Source organism: Sciurus carolinensis, chromosome 9 (assembly GCF_902686445.1).
Source record: "Sciurus carolinensis chromosome 9, mSciCar1.2, whole genome shotgun sequence".
Taxonomy (NCBI): Eukaryota; Metazoa; Chordata; class Mammalia; order Rodentia; family Sciuridae; genus Sciurus; species Sciurus carolinensis.
In genome coordinates, this window is record NC_062221.1 from 45,239,817 (window position 1) to 45,253,899 (window position 14,083).

The following is a 14,083-nucleotide window of genomic DNA, read 5'->3' on the forward strand; positions in this document are numbered from 1 at the left end:
TCTATTTTTTTGTCTTTACAAATGGCTTCTTTGTGGCATAGCATATGGTCTATTTTGGAGATGGATCCATGAGCTGCTGAGAAGGAAGTATATTCGCTCGATGATGAATGAAATACTCTGTAAATATCCATTAAGTCTATATCATTGATTTATTATTTAGTTTATTTAATGCATGCATGAACCAGATAGCTCCTATAAAGACTTTAACATTATCGTAATGAACAGAATCAGTTCGTTCACTATTTACAGTATTTCTAGTTTTGAACAAGAGGATGGGGAAGGATATAGGATGTAAGTGAGTAAATAGAGGTACCTGTCAAAGGGCCTCCAGTCTCCTGTAGGTATCTCAGGAAGGGAGCCACCCTTCCAATGATGATGGCCATGCCCTCAGGAATAATTCAAAATGCCTGAACCAGCCTCCAAAGAAGCTGGGGAGCCCCAGCAAGGGTGTGCTGGGTCAGCAGGAAGACAGGCACAGTGTCCCTCAGCAGTAGGGGGGCAGGCAGGCAGGTTCAGCTCCAGGCCTCCATCCTTGGTGTAGGGGGTGGGCGGGATCAGCAAAGTCATCTGACCTTGGTATGTGGGGGCAGGCTTAGCCTTTTTCCCATTTTTGTTGGTACATCATAGTTGTCTATATTGATGGAATTTGTTGTTTCATATTTGTATATACACACAATATAACAATATAATTTGACCAAAATCATTCCTAATTATTTTCCCTCTGTCATGATTTTGAAGTCATCATGATGTCATTGTTTTGTACTATTCTACTTTATGATGCAGTAAAATATTTTGATTTTTAGGAAAGGTAAGAAAAGAAACTTGTTTATTGATATTTGAGTATTGAGTATATTTGACCCTGTGTTTATATGCATGGTGTTTGTTTATCCTCAGTGTTCTTTCCCAATGTTCATCACATTTTCTTTCACATTTGCTCATTTAGTTCTAAAGTTCTAGTCTTATTTAATTATTGTTCTATTATCCCCATGGCTTTCTTTCTTTTTTCTTTTTCCTTTTTTTTTTTTTTTAATTCTTTTAGTTCTCTCTTAGTTTGGAGTCTGGAATTGAGATCAGCACTCAAATAGAGTTCCATCAGTGCTAGAGTGATGCTGGAATTACCTTTTCACTCCTCATCTTTCGGTTCAAGAGGCACTGTGCATCATTATCATCAGCAAATAAAATTCTTATCATCAACAATTAAAATCCTTGTAAAGGCTACCTCCCTAAAGTCTGCTTTATCTTTCTAAAAGTAAATTTGAATAAACATTGAGGGCAAAACTTACCAGGAAGAGAATTCCTTGAGAGTTAGTACTTTGTAAGGAATTCAGAAATTCCTGTAGTTCATTTGAAGGTATGTATAGTTAATTTGCTCTGGGAAGATGATGTTGATTATTTAAAAATCAGAGATGAAAAAAGAAACCCCAAAGTAAAATGATTTATTAGCTTTTTGGTAAATTTGATTCTGTTTTGTCACCTTTGAAACATGGATTTTATGAGTTATACCATTAAAATGTATACTCCCTCTAGTGTGTTGTTAATCATTATTGTTCTTCTGGGTCTCCAAATTACCAATCTACATTGTAATGCAATATTCCTTAATGTTTACAATTTAAATTTTGATGGTTCTTAAGACTTTTCATGTATTTCTATGAATGACATGGGATTTGCAAGAAATATTTATCTCCAGAAATACATTTCAAAATATTAAATTCTTCTTAAAAATTCCTAGAACCCTTAAAAATCAGTGTTGATTCTACACTTCTGAAATAAAGTATCTGACTCTAATGGATACTTTAAAGCTTCAAAAAATAGATGAAATCATATAAGGGTAGTTTTAGTGTAATAAAACCACAGAAGCCATATTTTCATTTATAATTTAGTTTCATGCACCAGACATTTATTATGTTTTTACTTTGTGAAAGTCCTCTTCAGCCTTGGGTAAGGGTATATGTAGAGATCACATAAGGTCCCTGTCCTTGGATGAAGAGGATTGGAGTCAGATATAAGCACATATAAGAGCTATTTCTATGGCATAAATGTTCCATGAAAGTTTTTATTTTTTATTTATTTATTTATTTTTTTTGAGTGGTACAGATACCAGAAAGGAGCTTAGTGTTCCAGGTGAGGTTCAAGAAAATGTACTGGAATGTTTCCGATTTACTGAACCTCTCTTAGGCAATATTATTAACTAGAAATCTTTGCCAAAACAGTGTTAATGAATAGAGGTTGAGAAGTAGGATGCTGACCGTAGGTTCTCTGCATAGTAAAAAGTGATCCAGAAACAGATGATTCTAAACCTAACTCAGCCCACAAGATTTCCAGCTCTTAAAAGTACTTATTACTGAGAAGTTTTATGAATATTTGAATAGAAAAGGAAATGGGTCATAGAGCCTGCCTGATTTTTAAGAGACTCTTCTCAAATTCAAGCATTTATGGAGTTCAATTATGATTCAAAGAGCAAACAACACTGTTCTTGGGTGTTTATAGAATAGTTAGAGAGACAGAAATGTACACTAAAGTTTCCAAAATTATATGATGGGAAATATAATTTTGACCCCCTCCCCTCATATCTCAACCTGATCTATCCCAGGTTCAATTAGAATTTCAATTAGGATTTCAGCGGAGCTGGCGCATGCCTGTAGTCCCGGCTACTCTAGAGGCTGAGGCAGGAGGATTGCAAGTTCAAAGCCCGTCTCAACAATTTATCAAGACCCTGTCTTTAAACAAAATATAAAAACGGGCTGGGGATGTGACCCAGTGATTAAGCACCCCTCCGTTCAATCCCTAGTACCAAAAGAAAATAAAAAATAGAATTTCAGTGCTTCTTTTTTCCTAGAACTGTTTTTCTTCTTCACTGTACCTCCTTAGTTTTAATTTTTTCCATACTTAGTTGGCCCTACACCAGTATGTATTCTCTAGTTTTCTTTCACAAGAAGCTTATCACATTAAACGTTCCATAAGTCATAAATTTATCAATTAGTCCAAAATTTGATGGGTTGTGGGAGAACGAATCATACTATGGAGACCTCTCAGTAACCCCAATTTCTATTTTCTCCTGCCTGATCATCTGTATTTACTCCCACATTCTACTATTCCTAATGCATGTTGTCCTCTGCTCTACATAAAAAGTTCCATCTACCAAAGGTAATTTAATCTCCCTTCTCTCCATGAAAATATTGGTAGATTTTTTTTTATATTGTTAGATAAATAATATAGGAATCACAGAGGATATATAGAGAGGTGTATGTAACACAAAGGAACTCAGAGAGTTTGGAAGTAACCAGATTAAAGTATCAAATTGGAACATGGTGAGTGCAGTGTATACCATTTTAAAACTCTATGGTAGATCTTGAAACAAATTCCAGTTAATCTCATCCCAACTGTGTGGTTTATGATAACGCATCATTTCAAAGTATCCCCAGTATTGTCTGCTCCAGGAAGTTATTGCTTAAGGAAAAGGATATTTTTCAGAAATAAAATTGTAGTCTGGACATGTGAGAATCATACATACTACCTAGAAGATAGTGCATAGAATCAATTAGATACAAGATTACTATGAAGTCATGGCATTGTTGTGATCAAATATTTTTAAAAATTCATTTTTATTCACTTCAAAATGCCATATGTGCTGGGAACAGTGATGCATACTTGTAATCTCCGGTCCAGGAGCTGAGGCAAGTTCAAAGTCAGCCTCAGCAACTTAGTGAGACCTTGTTTCAAAATAAAAAATAAAAAGGGCTGGAGATGTGACTCAGTGGTTGAGATCCCTGGATTTAATCCCTGGTACCAAAACCAAACCAAACAAATCATATGCATGGTAATAATTTAATAAAGCAAATGGATACACACATACACACACACACACACACACACATTTTATATGCCATAGAAAACCTTTTTACTATTGTACTCTATGTATATATAATATATTAAAACAAAGTAGTACTTCTGAAGAGATACAGTACTGAAAAATACTATTAAACTTCTTATTTATGTATATACTATACAATATTAGTAAAAAATACTACAAAGTCATTTAAGTAAAACTAAGATAATGTTTAATTTGTAGGAAAAAGTGAAGGATTTTTCATCAGTTGGTATAATATTTTAATATTTCAAAATGTAATCAAAAAATAAATGTTTACCTAACATAGGTTTGGAATATAGTCCATGTGTGTGTGTGTGTGTGTGTGTGTGTGTGTGTGTGTGTAGACTTTTTATTTTTAATGTCCTTTAGCAAAAGCTATTGGATATAGTCTCTCTCTCTCTCTCTCTCTCTCTCTCTCTCTCTCTCTCTCTCTCTCTCTTTCTTTCTCTCTCTCTTTTTATTTTTGGTCTGGTGTTTGGGTTGCTGTACAACTTCAAAGTGCTTTGATAGTATGTGGATTTATTTTATATAATAATTCTGGAAGTAGGACCTGTTAATTCAGTAGCTGGATAACATTACTGCATTGTTGCAGCGTCTTTGTTTCTGTCATTTGCTTTGTATCCTCTCAGTGTTAGCTTTGTCCTCAGACCAACTTCTTCCATACTTGCAAGGTGGGTAGAGTAATTCCAGACATCACACCCATACACAACAGCAGGAGAACAATGATTGTGTCAGGAGCATAGGGAACTTTGCTAAGAATCCCCCAGAAAATCATTGGCTAGATGCAGTAAACATATCCACCCCTAAATCAACTCTGGCAGAGAAAATGGTACCACTATGATTGACTTAACTAATCAGAATTGTCCTGGATCTGTGCATGTGGTTGTGCTCTTCAGAGTTGCTTGGTCAAAAAAGATATTGAGAATGAAGTAGGGCTCTGTCAAGAAAAGACAAATTATTTTAGTGGGAAGCAGTGTTTATTGGAGAAATGGTATAAGGTCAATAGTTCTTAACCCTTCCTGTATATTAGAATCACCTGGGATGATTTTAAAAATATGTATTGATTTGCTTGGTCTGGAGTTGGATTTATAAAATTGTGCCTGGTAATTTTAATGTATAGATAAGTTTGAGAATTACAGCTCTAGGTAAACTGAGCGATAAAGTAAGGCAATGGGGATCTCTGTGAGTTTGCACACTTTTGAGTTTCTCAAGCAGTTTTGTTTATGCGCTGTACTGAACATTTTTTTAAATTAGCCAATTGACTAATACAGCAAAATTACCAACACTACATCTTATACCACAAATAATATATGAAAATAAAATTGTGCTTACTGCCATATTTATTGGAAAAGTTACAAGAATATATGATATTCAGGTATTTTAAGAATCAAAACAGTTTTAAGAGCTATACCGTATGGAGTTTTCTATTAAGGAAGGAAAGTTAATCCCACTTTTGTGATAAGAGAACTCAACTGCAAAGATCTATTATTGGATGAGATAGAACTACAGGTCATGATATCCATTGAGACAGTTTCTTTATTCTACTGCTGTTGATAATTTTGTTCTTGTATTTGGTCAAGATGTTATTTAAAATTGTTTTAAATTTATTTTTAACATATGTAAAAACAAAAAAATTTACATATTATTTGAGTACCATTGAATGTTTCAAATACATGTATAATGTTTAAATCCATCTCCATCTTCTTTGTCATTTCTTTATGGTAAAAGTTTTCAAAGCCTTCTATTTTTTTTTTAAAATGTACAGTATATCATCTATAGCTGCAGTGCTGTTAATTAGCATACCAGAACTTCTTGCTCCTAACTGTAACTCAGTATTCATGGATCAGTACCTTCCTACCCTCGCACACCTTTACTTTCCCCAGCCTCTGGTGGTAACCACTGTTCTATTTTCAACTTCTAGGGGATCAACTTTTTTAGATTTTATATAAGCTATGTGATTTTTGTCTTCCTGTGCCTGGCTTATTTCACTCAACATAATGATCTTCTGTTTAATCCATGTTGTTACAAATGACAAAATTTCACATGTTTTTATAGCTTAATAGTGTTCCTTCATATTTATTAGCACATTTTCTTTGTCCATTCATTAGTTGATGGACACTTTGGTTGTTTCCATTTCTTGGTGATTGTGAATAATGTTGCAACAAACATAGGAATGAAAATATTTTTTCAACACACTAACCTCATTCCTTTTGATTCCTTAATCTTCTGTATTATTTCTTTACTCTCCATTTCACTTATTTCTGCTCTGATCTTTATTATTCCTTTCTTTCTACCAATTTTGGTGTTCTTTTTTTGCCCCCCTAGTTCCTTGAGATGTGATAGGTTGAGATCTACTGTTTTGCTATGGACAGCAATTGCTATAAACTTCCCTCTTAATTCTGCTCTTGTTTCATTCGATAGGTTTTGGTATGCTGTTTCCACTTCCATTTGTTTAAAGAAATGTTTAAGGCTTTTTGTTTTTCTTGGTTGATTCCTTAGTTCATTGAATCTTCAGAAAAAAGTTGTTTAATTTCCGTACATTTGTATAGTTTCCAAGGTTTTTCTTGTTATTTATATGTACTTATATTTAATTGTGGTTAAAAAGAATATCCAATATAAGTTCAGCTTCTGAAATTTTGTTGAGACATTTTTTTTTGGATGTCATATGATCTATCCTGGAAACTTTCCATGTGCTAATGAGAAAAATTTGTATTCAGCAGCTTTTGGATGGTAAGTTCCATAGATGTCTGCTAGGTCTATTTGGTCTAAGGTATAATCTAATTCCTTTGTTCCTTGGTTGATTTTCTGTCTGGATGATCCGTCCTTTGCTGAAAGTGGGGTGTTAAAGATACCTCTAAGAAAATATTGCATTACTGGACAGTATGTCTTAGTTGTTCACACTCCATACTACTCCTTTTAATAAAGTGTAGTCCTTTAATGAAGAAGAGGTAATTAGCCTGTATGGCTGACAGTCATTTAGGTATTTGCTTTAGGATGTTTTCTTCAATTGAAAGATAGTGGGAAATAAACCAGCAGTGGCTATTAAGAACTGGCTGGCTTAGTTTTTCATAGAGATAACATTTTCTAAATTACTGAGCTATGATATTGAAAATGAAGGGCAAGCTCCTTTTTGGGTGAAAGTGTTAGATAGCCCTAATGCAGAATCTCATTAAAGCATCTGTCAGGATTCCTCTATTTTACCATCACCTCCCTTTTTTCTGCAAGAAACAACTGTCGTTTTGAGTGAGTGTACTGCCAAAGAGGCATTTACAAATAAATGAAAAATGTCACAATTGATTTCACTTCTTCCAGAATACTATGTGTCAGCTTTGTCACAAACTGTCTTTGTTATTCTCTGTTTTAGATCTCCCAGGTGGACATTGGAAATAACTTTTGATGGTGTAGGGACTTTTCCATGTGACCTCAGGTAAGTCCTCTATTGGTGACCTTTTATAAATATTTGTAAAGCCATTTGAACAGTTAGAGGAAACAAAAACCTTTTTCCCTTTTCTCTCTGTAACTGCTGTTTTTGCCAAAAGCATTTATACTCAATTGTTTGCTTATATAGCTGGTCATTTGGGGGAATTAGTACATGTATTACAAAGCACTGGAAAATTATACAATTATATTTCATATTCTTATCCCTAATACAATGGTTTGTTATTATATTTAATCTAATAATGCAAATAACAGTATTTATTATAAAGAAGACATCTGGCTATTTTCCTATATTTTGAAAAAACAGGTGTCAAAATTTATCTTGAATACATGTCATTCTTATAGTGTGTATATAATTTCATTGATATACATTAATTATTGCCATCACTGTAAACTAGTCCACCAGTAATCTAGGTATCATACTAACATTACTGAAGACTTTGAGTGATATACTCTGCTAAGGAATTATATAAATTAGTTTATGTAAATGCATCACAGTGGTGTTTGAATCCTAAGTTAATATGGATTTGAAAAAAGAGACTAATTAGAAATTGCTAGCAGTTTTTTTATCTTAGATATTAAATTAAAGTAAATCTTCATATAATTATACTTAAAGAGATTTTAATCAGCATAATTAGTTATAGATTGTGCTATCATTTGAGATTATTTAGCTTACTACTGTTGACTATAAAGATCATGGAATGGACTAATTAGCAATATTGTCTTTCTCTTGGAAAACGGAAGTGTAAGCAGTTCACTCATTCATTAAATAAATATTTATCGAGAACCCTTAAGTGCCAGGTACTTTATATTGAGGACTTAATGGTGAAGAATATAAAACTTTTCAAAGTTTTATTGTCTAGTTGGAATCAGTCAGGAAAACAGGCATACAAGACATAGCATGATGGGTAAAACAATATGGATAGTATGGGATATGAGAAATGAGGTGGCCACCTAACCCTGTCTAGGGATCACTTCTTGGGGTGTGACGTGTTAGAAGAAGATGGAAAGATATTAAATTTTGCTTTTAAAGTATTTCATGATGTCTGAAGTATAGTGTTTATGTTAAGGAACAGTATCTGAAGAATTAAGGAAAGGAAGATCATGTCTTCATGAGTCATATTTAGGAATTCAGATATTGTCATGAACATTGGGAGGTAAACTGGAAAGTCTTCAAGAAAGGTTGGTGAAATTCTCAGTGCCAGCTTATATCTTCCTAGATATTAACTAGGAAACATGGGCCACTCTTCCTCCTTTACACCAATATAAACAGAATCTGTTTCCTAGAATATAAGGTCTTAGTGAGCAAGGACATGGTCTAATTCACCTTCATTTCCCAAAATATACTGCAGTGTTTTGTGCATAGCATCCTCTCCATATTTATAGGAGATATTTATAGCGTGGAACCATAAAATGGAATGTAATCATCTGTAAAATATGCAGTTTAACCCACTAGAGGTATCCTTGAATGTTGGCTATGTATGACTAGTACTCTTCTTTCTCTGATCAGTTATCACAAATGGAAAAATTCTTTTTCATGTTTCCTCTTTACTTTTAGATTTACAAAGAGAATCTCCACCAAAGAAAATGAATAAAAAAGTAATTAAAAATAATTTGAAAATAATTATATGTCAATAAAATCTCTCAAAGTGAAGAGAGTTTGGAGAAAACAAAAATAATTGGAGGTAATTATTTACAAAAAGAAGAAATAGTCAATATATATAAGTTTTACATTTAACTCAGTCTAGAAATACATAGAAAAATACATTACAAAAGCTTTCTTCTATATAGAGATAAAAGGGCAATGATCATTAATTAAATATTAAAAGATAAAATGCCGAGGAGATAACTTTAACTTCTTTTGTTAAAAAAAAAGATAATTGAATGATGAGCCTTTAAAAATACAGTGCTATAATTGACAAAACACAAAATTATTTATTGCATAGTGTGAATACTTTGAGTTTACTTAAACTCAGTGTGGACCCTGACTTTCTTAAAATTGTAAAATTCTCCATTCTAGAGACCTTTCTCTGACTCAGTTTTCTGGGATTATTTCTTTAAAATATACTATTTTATGACTACCTTCCTGCCAGAATTCCTTGAAAGCATTGGAGTGTGTGTGTGTGTGTGTGTGTGTGTGTGTGTGTGTAAGCCCATAAAATTCTAGAAGGATTGTGAACCCTCTTCCTAGGCTACACAAAATAGCATATCATATCAGCTCTCAGTTTGTTTTTTTTAATAGCAATTTTTTCATTATTCTAGTTGGTTATACATGACAGTAGAATGCATTTTGACACATTGTACACAAATGGAGCATAATTTCTCATTCCTCTGGCTGTACATGGTGCTAAGTCACACCAATAGTGTAATCATACATGTATATAGGGTAATAATGTCTGCCCATTCTACTGTCCTTCCCATCTCCACCACCCAACCCCTCCCATCACTCCCCTCTGCATAATCCAAAGTTTATTCATTCTTTCCTACCCAACCCCTACTATGGATCAGCATTCCCTTATCAGAGAAAACATTTGTTTGGCCTTTGGTATTTTGGGATTCGATTATTTCACTTAGCATGATATTTTCCAGTTCCATCTATTTACCTGCAAATGCCATAATTTCATTCTTTAAGGCTGAGTAATATTCCATTGTATATAGGTACCACATTTTCTTTATCTATTTATCTATTGAAGGGCACCTAGGTTGGTTCCACAGTTTAGCTATTGTGAATTGAGCTGCTATAAACATTGATGTGACTACATCACTGTAGTATGCCGATTTTAAGTCCTTTGGGTATAAACTGAGGAGTGGGATAGCTGGGTCAAATGGCCATTCCATTTCCAGTTTTCTGAGGAATCTCCATACTGCTTTCCATAGTGATTGTGATACCACTGTTTACCGGTGACGAGTTCTGCTTTCTCAAATGTAGAAGTTTGAACATTAGAGAAGCACGCCAAGGCAAGCGTATTAAGCAGGTTTTCTTTAAAGGAAATAATACAGACTTCTCCCAGGAGGGAGAAGGGGGCCATGGCTGATGTTCTAGAGTCCCAAAAAGTGAGCACAGCCTACATCTTTTATAGTTTAGGGTCTCCTTTGTTCTGTTCTCTCCTAGCTATCTCTCCTTCCTGCCTATGTGATGAGGCCCAGGAGTTGCTGGTGACATAGCAAAAAAGGTGAACAGCAGATGGCAGGGGGTGGGCCAAACTGATTCAGGCAGGTAGGGGCCCAGGGGACATTAATTAGCAGCTCCTTCCCTATAGTCCTTAACTGGAGCAGGTAAATTTGGTAATCAATGGGCTCTGGAGATCCTTGACATTACATTCTCTCAGGGGCAGTCTCCAACTTCCAAAGGCAGATGGTTTTCATGGCCTGCATTTCCTTGATTTGACCTGATTCCCTATGTCTACACTAACTGCCTGTCCCCAATTCTGGCTTCAGTTGCACCAATTTGCAATCCCACCACCAATGTATGAGTGTATCTTTTTCTCCTCATTCTTGCCCACCCTTATTATTGCTTGTGTTCTTGATAATTGCCATTCTGATTGGAGGGAGATAGTAGTTTTGATTTGCATTTCTCTAATTGCTAGAGATGATGAACATTTTTTTATATGTTTGTTGATCAAATATATATCTTCTGTGAAGTGTCTGTTCAGTTCCTTAGCCCATTTATTGATTAGGTTATTCGTTTTTTTGGTGTTAAGTTTTTTTGAGTTCTTTATATATCCTCAGTGTTCTGTCTGAGGTGCGTGTGGTAAAAATTTTCTACCATTCTATAGGCTCTCTCTTTATGTAATTATTTCCTTTGTTGAGAAGAAGATTTTAAGTTTGAATCCATCCCATTTATAGATTCTTAATTTTACTTCTTTTGCTTTAGGAGTTTGTTAAGGAAATCAGGTTCTGAGTTGACATGATAAAGATTTGGGGCTACTTTTTCTTCCGTTAGGCAGAGTCTCTCTTTTAGTACCTGTCTTTGACTGACTTTAACTTGATTTTTGTGCAAGGTGAGAGACAGAAGTTTAATTTCATTTTGTTACATATGGGTTTCCAGTTTTCCCAGCACCATTTGTTGCTATCTTTTATCCAATAAATGTTTTTGGTGCCTTTGTCTAGTATTAGATAACCATATTTATGTGGGTTCGTCTTTGTGTCTTTTATTCTGTACCATTGGTCTACATTTCTATTTTGGTGCCAATACCATGCTATTTTTGTTACATTGCTCTGTAGCATAGTTTAAGTTCTTGTATTATGATGCCTCCTGCTTCACTCTTCTTGCTAAGGATTGCTCTGGCTATTCTGGGTCTCATATTTTACTTTTCCAAATGAATTTTATGATTGCTTTTTCTAGTTCTATGAGTAATGTCATTGGGATTTTAATAGGAGTTGCATTAAATGTGTATAGCACTTTTGGTAGTATGGCCATTTTGACAATATTAATTCTGCCTATCATAAAAGAGCATAGAGAGCATCTTCTAAGGTCTTCTTCAATTTCTTTCTTTAGTGTTCTGTAGTTTTCACTGTAGAGGTGTTTCACCTCTTTTGTTAGATTTATTTCCACATATTTTATTGTTTTTGAGACTATTGTGAATGGGGTAGTTTTCCTAATTTCTCTTGCAGCAGATTCATTTCTTATGTATAGGAATGCATTTGATTTATGGTGTTGATTTCAAATCCTGCTACTTAGCTGAATTAATTTATGAGTTCTAGAGGTTTTCTTTTAGAACTTTTTTGATCTTCTAAATATAGAATCATGTCATTGGCAAGTAGTGATAGTTTGAGTTCTTCTTTTCCTTTTCATATCCCTTTAATTTCTTTCATCTGTCTGATTGCTCTAGCTAGAGTTTCAAGGACTCTATTGAACATAAGTGGTGAAAGAGGGCATCTCTATCTTGTTCCAGTTTTTGGAGGGAATGCTTTCAATTTTTCTCCATTTAGAATGCTGTTGGCCTTAGGCTTAGCGTAGATAGCTTTTACAACGTTCAGGTATATTCCTTCTATTTCTAGTTTTTCTAGTGTTTTGAACATGAAGAGGTGCTGTATTTTGTCAAATGCTTTCTATGCATCTTTTGAGATAATCATATGATTCTTGTCTTTAAGCCTTTTGATGTGATGTATTAGTTTATTGATTTCCATATGTTGAACCACCCTGCATCCCTGGGATGAACCCTACTTGATCATGGTGCACATCTTTTTAATATGTTTTTGTATGCAATTTGCCAGAATTTTATTGAGAATTTTTGTGTCCATGTTCATCAGGGATATTGGTCTGAAGTTTTCTTTCTTTGATGTGTCTTGTCTGGTTTTGGTATTAGGGGGATACTAACCTCATAGAATGAGTATGGAAGGGTTCCCTCCTTTTCTATTTTATGGATTAATTTGAGGAGCATTGGTGTTAATTCTTCTTGGAAGGTTTTGTAGAACTCAGCCATGAATCTGTCTGGTCCTGGGTTTTTCTTGTTTGGTAGGCTTTTGATGGTGTCTTCTATTTCATTGCTTGAAATTGATTTGTTTAAATTGTGTAAGTCCTCCTGTTCAGTTTGGGTAGATTATATGTCTATAGAAATTTGACAATGTGAGATTTTATAGTTTATTTGAGTATAAATTTTCAAAATAGTTTCTAATTATCTTCTGTATTTTAACTAGTGTCCATCATGATATTTCCCTTTTCATCACGAATTTTTATTAATTTGAATTTTCTCTCTCTTTCTCTTTGTTAGTGTGGCTAAGTGTTTATCAATTTTGTTTATTTTTTTCAAAGAACCGACTTTTTGATTTGCCAATTTTTTCAATTATTTCTTTTGTTTCGATTTCATTGGTTTCAGCTCGGATTTTAATTATTTCCTGTCTTTTACTGTTTTTGGTGTTGATTTGTTCTTCTTTTTCTAGGGCTCTAAAATGTAATGTTAGGTCATTTATTTTTTGACTTTTTATTCTTTTAATGTACAGTTCAATTCAGTGAATTTTCTTTGAGCACTGCCTTCATAGTGTCCCAGAGATTTTGATATATTGTATTGGTGTTCTCATTTACCTCTAAGTATTTTTTTTTTATTTCCTCCCTAATTTCTTCTGCTATCCTTTGGTCATTCAATAGCATGCCATTTATTCTACAGGTGTTGGAGTAACTTCTATTTTTTATTTTATCATTGATTTCTAGTTTCATCCCATTATGATCTGATAGAATGCAGGGTAGTATTTCTGGTTTTTTTTTATTTTTATTTTTTATTTGCTGAGAGTTGCTTTGTGGCATAACATATGGTCTATTTTAGAGAAGGATTCATGTACTGCTGAGAAGAAAGTGTATTCACTCGATGATGGATGAAATACTCTATATTTGTAATTTAAGTCTAAATCACTGATTACATTATTTAGTTCTATAGTTTCTTTGTTTAGTTTTTGTTTGGAGAATCTATCCAGTGGTGAGAGAGGTGTGTTAAAGTCACCCAGTATTATTGTGTTGTGTGGTCTATTTGATTCTTGAAATTGAGAAATGTTTGTTTGATGAATGTAGAGGCTCCATTGTTTGGAGCATATATATTTATGATTGTTATGTCTTGTTAATGTATGATTCCCTTAAGCAGCATGAAATATCATTCTTTATCCCTTCTAACTAACTTTGATTTGAAGTCCACGTTGTCTGATATAAGGATGGAAACCCCTGCTTGTTTACACAGTCCATGTGAGTGATATTTTTTTCTCCTTCAGTTTGTGGGTGTCTTTTCCTAGGAGGTGAGTCTCTTGAAGGCAGTATATTGTTGGGTCTTTTTTTAAATCCAATCTGTC

General features: G+C 33.9%; 1 protein-coding gene across 2 annotated transcripts in view; it reads left to right on the forward strand.

Moving 5' to 3' along the window:
* The window catches only part of Naaladl2 (N-acetylated alpha-linked acidic dipeptidase like 2), a 1,279,203-nt gene that overhangs the window by 102,074 nt on the left and 1,163,046 nt on the right, over window positions 1-14,083 (forward strand). For both annotated transcript variants that reach the window (XM_047564210.1, XM_047564211.1), the window contains exon 2: window positions 7,233-7,295. The gene's annotated coding sequence lies outside the window, so the exon portion shown is untranslated. The remainder of the gene's footprint in view (window positions 1-7,232; window positions 7,296-14,083) is intronic.